Here is a 9432-nt window from a genome sequence, read left to right as displayed (position 1 = left end):
CCCTCTGAAGGTTAACCCACCCACACCCATTCCCCTACACCTGTTGCTCTACATTTACCCCAGCTAACCTGCACATCTCTGGGCACTAAGTAATTCAGCATGGCCAATCCACTTTAACCTGCACATCCCTGGGCACTATGGGTAAGTTGGCAAGGCAAATCCGCCCCCCCACCACCTAACCTGCACATCCCTGGGCACTATGGGTAATTTGGCATGGCCAATTCCCCCCGGACCTGCACATACACAAATTCACCCCCATAGATATGTGTGTGTGTGTGTGTGTGTGTTTGCATGAGAGAGAAAAAAAATCTACATCAGTTTATCTCTGCCTATTTGCTAACAGGTGCTTTATTTCTGTTGGTGTAAATATTGTTGTAAATCATAGCTGGGTGCTAACAGTTAGATGGAAGGGAGACAAAATTCCCCAAGTAGGGCACCATGAGAATCCTGGGAGAGCCCCATTTCTGGTTTACTTCTGAATGAACAAACATTAAGCACGAACACCTATTTATTTCTAATTTTGTTTCATTTTTCTTGTTTAATTCTCTGTTATGACTACACTCTGTGCCTGGATGGTTGACAGGCTGGGAGATTGTGGGTTGGGGCTTGATTACTGAATGTTTTATTGTTCCAGAAGGTGTAATAGGGAACAGGGAGATCGACAGAGGACAGAGAAATCAGGCCCTGAAATCCGAGGTGACACCAGTGTACCGTGTGCTCAGTGCTTTGATGACCTTTGCCAACCCTCTGCCTTTACCTCACTTCCCATCTGATTACCCCCTCGATATTCAGGATCCAATCCTTGTCATCCTGAAGCCATGTCTCTGTTAGGAGTCTCAGATCATAATTATTCTCTTCAATGTGTGCAGTTAATTCATTCACTTTTGTTACAATGCAGCACACATTCAGACACACTGTTTTTAGATTCAAGTTTTGTGACCTTTAAAATCCAGTTTTGATTGCTGGTACATTTACTCCCCTTGTACCTTTCTATCGTTCTCTGATGTTTATTTTCCACATCACTATACTGCTCACATGCCTTGATTTGGATTGGCCATGCTAAATTGCCCAGAATGTCCTGGGATGTGCAGATTAGGTGGGTTAGCCATGGGAAATGAAGGGTTATAGTTTGATAGTAATAGAAGCAGGAGTTGGCCATTTGGCCCATCCAGCCTGCTCCACCATTCATTAAGATCATGGCTGATCTATCCATCGACTCAGCTCCTCCTCCCTGCATTGTCCCAACTACCCTTCATTCCCTACCATTGCAAATACCCATTCAACTCTGTTGAGTTTAGAGTCATAGCAATGTTCAGCATGGAAACAGACCCTTTGGTCCAACCCGTCCATGCTGACCAGATATCCCAACCCAATCTTGTCCCACCTGCCAGCACCCGAACCATATCTCTCCAAACCCTTCCTATTCATATACCCATCCAAATGCCTCTTAAATGTTGCAATTGCACCAGTCTCCACAACTTCCTCTGGCAGGTCATTCCATACACACACCAGCCTCTGTGTGAAAAAGTTGCCCCTTTAGTCTTTTATATCTTTCCCTTCTCACCCTAAACCTACGTCCTCTAATTCTGGACTCTCCACCCCAGAGTAAAGATTTTATCTATTTATCCTATCCATGTCCCTTATGATTTTATAAACCACTATACGGTCACCCTTCAGCCTCTGACGCTCGAGGGAAAACAGCCCCAGCCTGTTCAGCCTCTCCTTATAGCTCAAATCCTCCAACCCTGGCATCATTCTTGTACATCTTTTCTGAACCCTTTCAAGTTTCACAACATCTTTCTGATATGAAGGAGACCAGAATTGCACGCAATATTCCAACAGTGGCCTAACCAACGTCCTCTACAGCCGCAACATGACCTCCCAACTCCTGTACTCAGTACTCTGACGAATAAAAGAAAGCATACCAAACACCATCTTCACTATCCTATCAACCTGTCACTCCACTCTCAAGGAGCTATGAACCTGCATTCCAAGGTCTCTCTTAGTGAAGATGCCTCTCCTGCTTCCATGGGCAGAGAATTCCATAGATTCACTACTCTTTGGGAAAAGCGGTTCTTCCTCATCTCGGTCCTAAATCTGCTCCTCCTAATCTTGAGGTCTTATCCAGCAGCAGAAATAACTTGATAGCTTAGGGCTTCATCCCCACCGTGCAACAAATTCCCATCTTCCATCAAAATCCCGGATGTAGTTACTCACTCAGTTGCTGTCTCACAAATGCAAGATTTCATTGTAACTTCTTCTGCTCCCATTAAGGGCAAAACATCTTTGAAAGCTGCTCTGAAACTCCAGCCTTCACAATCACACTTCTGCTTTCACTGAAGAAGATTAGAGTCATACAGCACGGAAGCAGACCCTTTGGTACAACTCATCCATTCTGACCAGATATCCAAAATTAATCTTGTCCCATTTACGAGCATTAGGTCCACATCCCTCTGCATCTGGATGGGTACATGAATACGAAGGGTTTTGAGGAATATGGGCCACATGCTGGCAAATGGAATAGATTGATTTCGGATATATGGTTGGCAGAGACGAGGTGGGCTGAAGGATCTGTTTCTGTGATGTATGACTCTAACTGTCTTCGGTGAAAACAGAAGTGTGGTTGAGAAGATGGGACTTTCAGAGCAGCTTTCAAAGATGATTTGCCCTTACTGGGACGAGAAGAAGTTACAATGAAATCTTTCATATGGGAGACAGCAAGCAACTAAGTGAGTACATCCGGGATTTTGGTGGCAAGTGGGAATTCATTGCACTTTGAGGATGAAGCCCAATCCTATCCAGTCATTTCTGCTAGTGGCTGAGACAAGGCCTCAAGCTTTGGGGGAGTAGGTTTAGGACAGAGATGAGGAGGAGGAAGTGAGGGCAATTGCTTTTCCCAGAGAGTAGTGTATCTGCGGAATTCTCTGCCCGAAGAAGCAAGCTCCAAAATGCCCCGGTCCTAACTCTTCGACTTGACATACCCGTGAATGTAAACTCTGAAGTGTTTTGGTTAACTGATGCAAATATTTCCACTTGTTCAACAATCCAGTGCCGGCTGTTTCAGTCATTGAGATGGTTTTGATTCATCTACTAAAAATCTATTCCTATGAGACAGTATTCATGACAATGTACGCGAGGTGATACTATATATGCAAGTTGTAGACAATTAAAAAAGGCCGACCAAGCAAGGAGGTGGTTAACAAACCCAGGGCATCTCTCTTAGAGTATGCATCTTGTTTGTTTACAAATTAAACACACTTCAGATCTTTTCCGAGCTGCTTTACGAAAATCTGGGTGCCACCAGGTTTGTGAGTGTGTCCAATAATGTGCGTAATCAACAGAAATAGGCAGCAGCAAAGAATGAACACAAACCCGTCCAGAAGGGGGCACCCACATTTTGGTTTGAGTATTGAGGGAGTACCCTTTTTGAGGCCCCTGTGATATCAGTCCCATACCCAGGCTAATCTGCATTGAAACCAGATTATGAAGTTTTAACCTTTCTGCAAACTTCTGTCTGTGTGTGTGTCTCTGTAACATTTTCCAACTTTCTTCATATCTCAGTTTGTCAGCTTTTGTTTATTCCTTCCTTCCTTCCTTCCAAGGGTAATGAGGCACTCACATTCCAGAACAGCCCAAGTTAGGGAGTTGAGCCTCATAAATCCTGGCTGTGACACATTGCTGCTTAACCAAGTGTGCAAACTCTAAATACCTCTCAGCTGTTCCATTTGCAAATCGAACACTGTTTTCAAGGCAAGTTGTTCATGTCTCTGCATTAGTCCACAACCCGGGGAAATACAAAGGAGTCTTTAATAGTTGCCCAATGTGTCCTGTATACCAAATTCATTCAAGTCTGGACGTCCTGAAGCGAGCAATTATACTTCAGATTTCTACTCGCCAATTAAAACTAATGTTGGGCACTCAAACAGATCGGAGGCATCTTGAAGCATGCCACGGTCCTCAGTGTGGGTCCAGGGCTTATCAAATAGGGTTTCACCTCTCGTAACCCTGGGGCAAGCAAATTCATTATTACTAACTTTGGAAAGCGCAAGTGCTCTCAGCAACATTACATCCAGACACTAGGACCCTGTTGAGTTCTCTCACGAGTATCTTGTGGCTGAGTAGGGAGAATTGTATCAACATTTCTAACAGCACTTTTGTCCCTGGCCAGCTTTCCTCTTTATTTTGGACACAACAAAAGTAGCAACCACCCTCTATATTTCATCTCTCATCGGCCGGTGACCTGAGAGGACCAGGGTATCTCCTGCCTGACTCACCAACTGTGGGGGATGGAAATAAAGCCCCATGTCAGGAAAGAATTTGTTTATCAGGAAGCAGTACAGCTGCAAGGCCAACCGTCTCCGCTGAGCCTGGGAAACACAAGCTTTAGCAAACAGGCACTAAGTTGAGATTCAAAATGGTTTCCAGGCTTTAATATGTGACAAAATGGCTGACCCAAATCTAACAATTCTCCCACATCATCGCAGGGAATAAAACAAGAAAAATGAAACAAAATGAGAAATAAATAGGTGACCGTCCTTAATGTTTGTTCATTACGAAGTAAACAAGAATTAGGGGTCTCCCAGGATTCTTATGGTGCCCTACTTGAGGAATTCTGTCCAACAAGTTTAATTGGAAGCAGTATCTTTCGGAGTGCAGTTCCTTCATCAGGGGATTGTGGAATATAAGATTGTAAGACACAGAATTTATAGCAACAGTTTATAGTGTGATGTAACTGAAATTATATATTGAAAATGACCTGGATTGTTTGTTAAGTCTCTCATCTGTTCGAATGACCATGATAGTTTCAGTTCTTTCAAATGTAAATCACAAAACTTTTTTAAATAATTAAATCCTCAAGTGAACTTTACCAATTGGTGTCACGTCAGCCCAGATAATGTATTGAAGGTGTGAGCTCCCCTGTGTGAGACTCTGTGCCACAATGGTTAAACTGACTTACAGAATCTTACATGGATTCATGCAGTTTTTGAGCAAAGTAAGACATAATTCTGCAAGTACAAATTCACCCAACAAACTTGCGCGTGTGTGTGGTGGGGGGGGGGGTGTGGGGATGTATATTTGCAGATACATTCTATGTGCATTTTTTTAAGAAAAAATCTACAGGCAGTCAATACATGTAATAGTTTGTAAATTCGACTTTGGAAACAGAACCAGTCTGACACAAGATTGGGATACAGGCAGACTCTGATCTCATACCTTTAATGCATTGTCTGAGCTGAGATGTGAGCTTTTGCTATAAAACTTTGTTATCTCAACAAGACCTTCTGGGATTTACATTGTAATGAGACCTGCAACCTATTTGAAAAGGTGGAAGACTTAACAATCCAGGCTTGTTCAAATTTCAATGGCAGGACACTGGAATGTTTTGCTCTAAATTGTGTCTTAGGATCTTATCCTCCACAGCCACCTGATGAAGAGGCAGCACTCCAAAAGTTACTGCTTCCAAAGAAGCCTGTTGGACTACAGCCTGGAGTTGTGTGATTCTAGAATCTGGTTTCCAGCATCTGCAGTCCTTGTTTTTACCTAGTTGATTTAACCCTTGCAAGGATGCCTGCCTTGAAGAAGTTTTCCTCCTCTCTCTACAAGAATCTCAGGGAGTCCCTCTCCCACTGCAACTCCCAAGTCATTTCCTCTGCCCTGAAGCTCTTCAACCATGTCCTGAAACAGACTCACTACCACAGCCACATTTGCTTCCTCAGTGCCTGCCTCCGTAACCAACTCATCCTACACAGATTCCAGACCATCTTTAAACCAGTAGAGTTCGGATCCGAACAGGCCAATCCACCCTCCTATCTGACCTATCACCTTCATCCCCACTCCCATTCACCCATTGTAGTCTTTGCTACCATCCCCTACCCTCCTCCCTGACCTATCCCCTCCATTCACACCCCCATTCACCTATTGTACTCTATGCTACTTTTTCCCCACCCACACCCTCCTCTCATTTTTCTCTCCACCCTGTGGGCTCTCATGATGAAGGGCTTTTGCCCGAAATGTCGATTTTCCTGCTCCTCGGATGCTGCCTGAACTGCTGTGCTTTTCCAGCATCACTCTCATCAAAAGTGGATTGGCCATGTTGAATTCCCCATCGTGCCCAGGGATGTGCAGGTTAGGGTGGATCCGCCATGCTAAATTAGGCATAATGTGCAGGTAAGACACATGACTCAGGGTTAAATGTAGGGGAATGAGTGTGGTTGGGTGACCCTTGGGAGGGTCGGTGAGGCCGAGTGGCCTGCTTCCACACTGTGGGGATTCTCTGAAGGGAGGGCGTTTTGGAAAGTGTGTTCTCCTCCCCTTCTGCTGCAGGCGCAGCGCATGCGCAGTGCGGCGTCCCGCTGTCGGTCTTGCCCCGCCCCCTGCACCGTCCCTTTTCCTCGCCCCGCCCCGTTCCCTTGTGACGTCACAACGCGGAAGTGGCCCTGTCAGTTTCAAAGTGAATCTCCCTCCCTCTGGGTAACTCTTCATCCTGGGAGGGAGACAGAGATGGGAGGAGGGGAAACTGTTCACTTGTAGCAACTGGAGTGAATCCAGGGAGGGAGGAGACTCCGCAAACTCAGGTATGTGTCTTAGTTACCCGGGTGAGGAGGGACGGAAGGATAGAAATTGGGAAGGGAGAGGGCTGGATATCTTTTCTGTTTTGATGTTTAAAATGCACCCGATTCCCACCAGTAACTGCAACAGGTACAAGTACAGCACATGCAATATTCCTCATTGCAGCTTCAAGCCGGTTTTGCATCCTCTGTTCTTCCTCCACTTTGGCTCCAGCCCGTTCAGCTTCCTTCCCTCATTCCCATTCCCCCGCTCTGATGTTCCAAGCTGACCCGCAAAAGATCGGTTGGTCCTTCCATTCTTTCCCGGTGGCGCCCATTTCTCTTGTCTATTTCTTGCCTTATCCGGCCATGTGCGTGAACAAAGTGTTAGCGTTTATCCTCTTTCACTGCCAGGTGCTTCCTTGTTTGCGAAAGCAACAGTTCCTCCCATGTTTCGCCGACACTGAGCCTTCTGACCTCTTTGATTGTGTTTTTTTTTGTTTTTGTAGAAGCAGGAAACAGATGCTTATAACTGTTTGTACGAGCATATCTAGTTTAACATACACCCCCTCGCCTCACAGCACCTTTATCTGTTTGTCTGTAATATCTACCATTGTTTGCAGGCGCATTTCATTCTTGTATGCACATTTTAGCTAATACAAAAGCAATTATATATTTCCTTCACATAGTTTTCACTCTTGTTAACTCCACTCTTTGCTGAAACAGCTATACCTTGGCGTTAGTTCATTTACCCTGCAGAAGCAATTATGGTTACAGAAGTAACACTGCTTTACCTATATCCCACAGGGGTGACCCTACAACCTTGTATAAAATAATGTGGGGTATGGCGAGGGTAAACAGACAAGATCTTTGATCTGGGGTTGCTCACAGGTTTAGGGTGAGATTTAAAAGAAACCTAAGTGGGAACTCCGATGTACAGAGGGTGGTGTGTGTAAAGAATGAGCTGCCAGAGAAAGTGGTGGCTGCTGGTACAATTACAACCTTTGAAAGGTATCTGGATGGGTATATGTTGGGAAGCATTTACATGGGCCAATTGCTGGCAAATGGGACTAGATTCATTTAGGATATCTGGTCGGCAAGGATGAATTGGACTGAAGGGACTGTTTCTGTGCTGTACATCTGTGATTCTGGCTTGCCACTAATGTTTGTCATGTCTGTATGTTCAGTTTATCCCTGATGTTGGTGTTAATGCCTTGATGTCTTATTTTGCTCCCCACATCCTGGGGACATTAACCATTACCTGTCTGGCTGTTCGAATGATCCCGATTTCTGGGATTGGTCAATAAGGAAATGACTCTTTGTCAATCACACAAGCAATAGTTTATTCTTTGATACGGCCGGGTCGGTAGACTCTGATCAGCCCAGAAGGCTTAGATTAGATTCTCAACAGTATGGAAACAGGCCCTTCGGCCCAACCAGTCCACACCCACCCATTTCCCTCTAATTAATGCACCTAACATTATGGGCAGTTTAGCATGGCCAATTCACATCTTTGGATTGTGGGAGGAAACCCATGCAGACATGGGGAAAATGTGCAAACTCCACACAGTCAGCCCCCCGAGGCTGGAATTGAACCTGGGACCCTGGTGCTGTGAGGCAGCAGTGCTAACCACTGAGCCACTGATGAGTATGCCCCAGAGTGCCAAAAGAATCCGCCGACTTTTACAGAGTTTGTATAGAACTTATGTACATTGTTTTGAGTCAGACATTGAGCATGATCACATAGTAACAACCAATCAGATCTTGCAAGGTCCTTGTGCATTTTTGACTTAGCCTATCATAATTTCTTGTAGACAACCTGTTCTTGGAATCGTATTTGTCCTGTCTGGTGGTTGGGGTCAAACCGTTACTTCTGTGATCAATGGTTAGGTTCACATTGTTACTTCTGCATTTGCAATTTTTTTCACCGGATTTACGTCAGTCTGTGGATCCTTGTTTGTTCTGAGTCGCCAGTATCTGCCTGACTCAGTTCCCACCGAGTTAGCCAAGCAGAAGCTATTTTGTCCTACCTCCCATGTTAAAGTGGAGATTTGAGGTGGCCCAGGGTATCCTTCATGGACTCAGACCTGTAAAGCCTCTCTCTTGGTTTGTCCTGGAGATTGTACTCTTTGGAAGCCTGGAACAATACCCTCTTAGAGTTTAGTTTAATTTTCGTCATCCCCTTTATTCACTGATAGCATCACTGTTACAACATAATGCTGACACCTATAAGCTGTCATGATTTGGAGATGCCGGTGTTGGACTGGGGTGGAAAAGTTAAAAATCACACTACACCAGGTTATAGTCCAACAGGTTTAATTGGAAGCACACGAGCTTTCGGAGCGACGCTCCTTCATCAGGTGATTGTGGAGGGCTCGATCGTAACACAGAATTTATAGCAAAAATTTGCAGTGTGATGTAACTGAAATTATACATTGAAAAATTCATTGTCTGTTAAGCCTTTCATCTGTTAGAATACAGTGATAGTTTCACTTCTTTCATGTGTAAATCACAAAACCCTTTTTTTAAAAAGTTGCATTCTCGGGTTAGCTGTTAACAATGGTGATAGCTAGACAATATGTTGAAGGTGTTAGCCCCCTTTGTTCTCTGTCTATGACCTGATGTTTAGATTGACTCTAATCCAAAAGGTGAGATAACCAAGTTTTATATAACTTCATGCAGTTTTTGAACTCAGAGTTCTACATGAATGCATGCAGCTTTTGAGCAAAGTGCGATGTCACTCTGCAAGTACAAATTCACCCCACAAAATATGTGTGCATGTGGGTCTTTGTCTGTCTGGGGTGGGGGTTGTGATTGTGAGAATGTGTGTGTGTGTGTGTGTGTGTAGTGAGCGCAGAGTGTCTGTGAGGGGGTGCGTGTGGGA

At 44.6% G+C, this 9432-nt stretch overlaps 1 protein-coding gene across 1 annotated transcript in view; it reads left to right on the top strand.

The window, feature by feature from the left end:
- Positions 1–6435: 6435 nt before the first annotated feature.
- Positions 6436–9432, top strand: part of LOC132807287 (zinc finger protein 271-like) — an 86962-nt gene continuing 83965 nt past the window's right edge. The window contains exon 1 of the mRNA XM_060821557.1: positions 6436–6575. The gene's annotated coding sequence lies outside the window, so the exon portion shown is untranslated. The remainder of the gene's footprint in view (positions 6576–9432) is intronic.

Source organism: Hemiscyllium ocellatum (genome assembly GCF_020745735.1).
Source record: "Hemiscyllium ocellatum isolate sHemOce1 chromosome 27 unlocalized genomic scaffold, sHemOce1.pat.X.cur. SUPER_27_unloc_12, whole genome shotgun sequence".
Classification (NCBI taxonomy): domain Eukaryota; kingdom Metazoa; phylum Chordata; class Chondrichthyes; order Orectolobiformes; family Hemiscylliidae; genus Hemiscyllium; species Hemiscyllium ocellatum.
The sequence above is the reverse complement of the archived record's forward strand: the minus strand, read 5'-3'. Positions and strand labels throughout refer to the sequence as shown.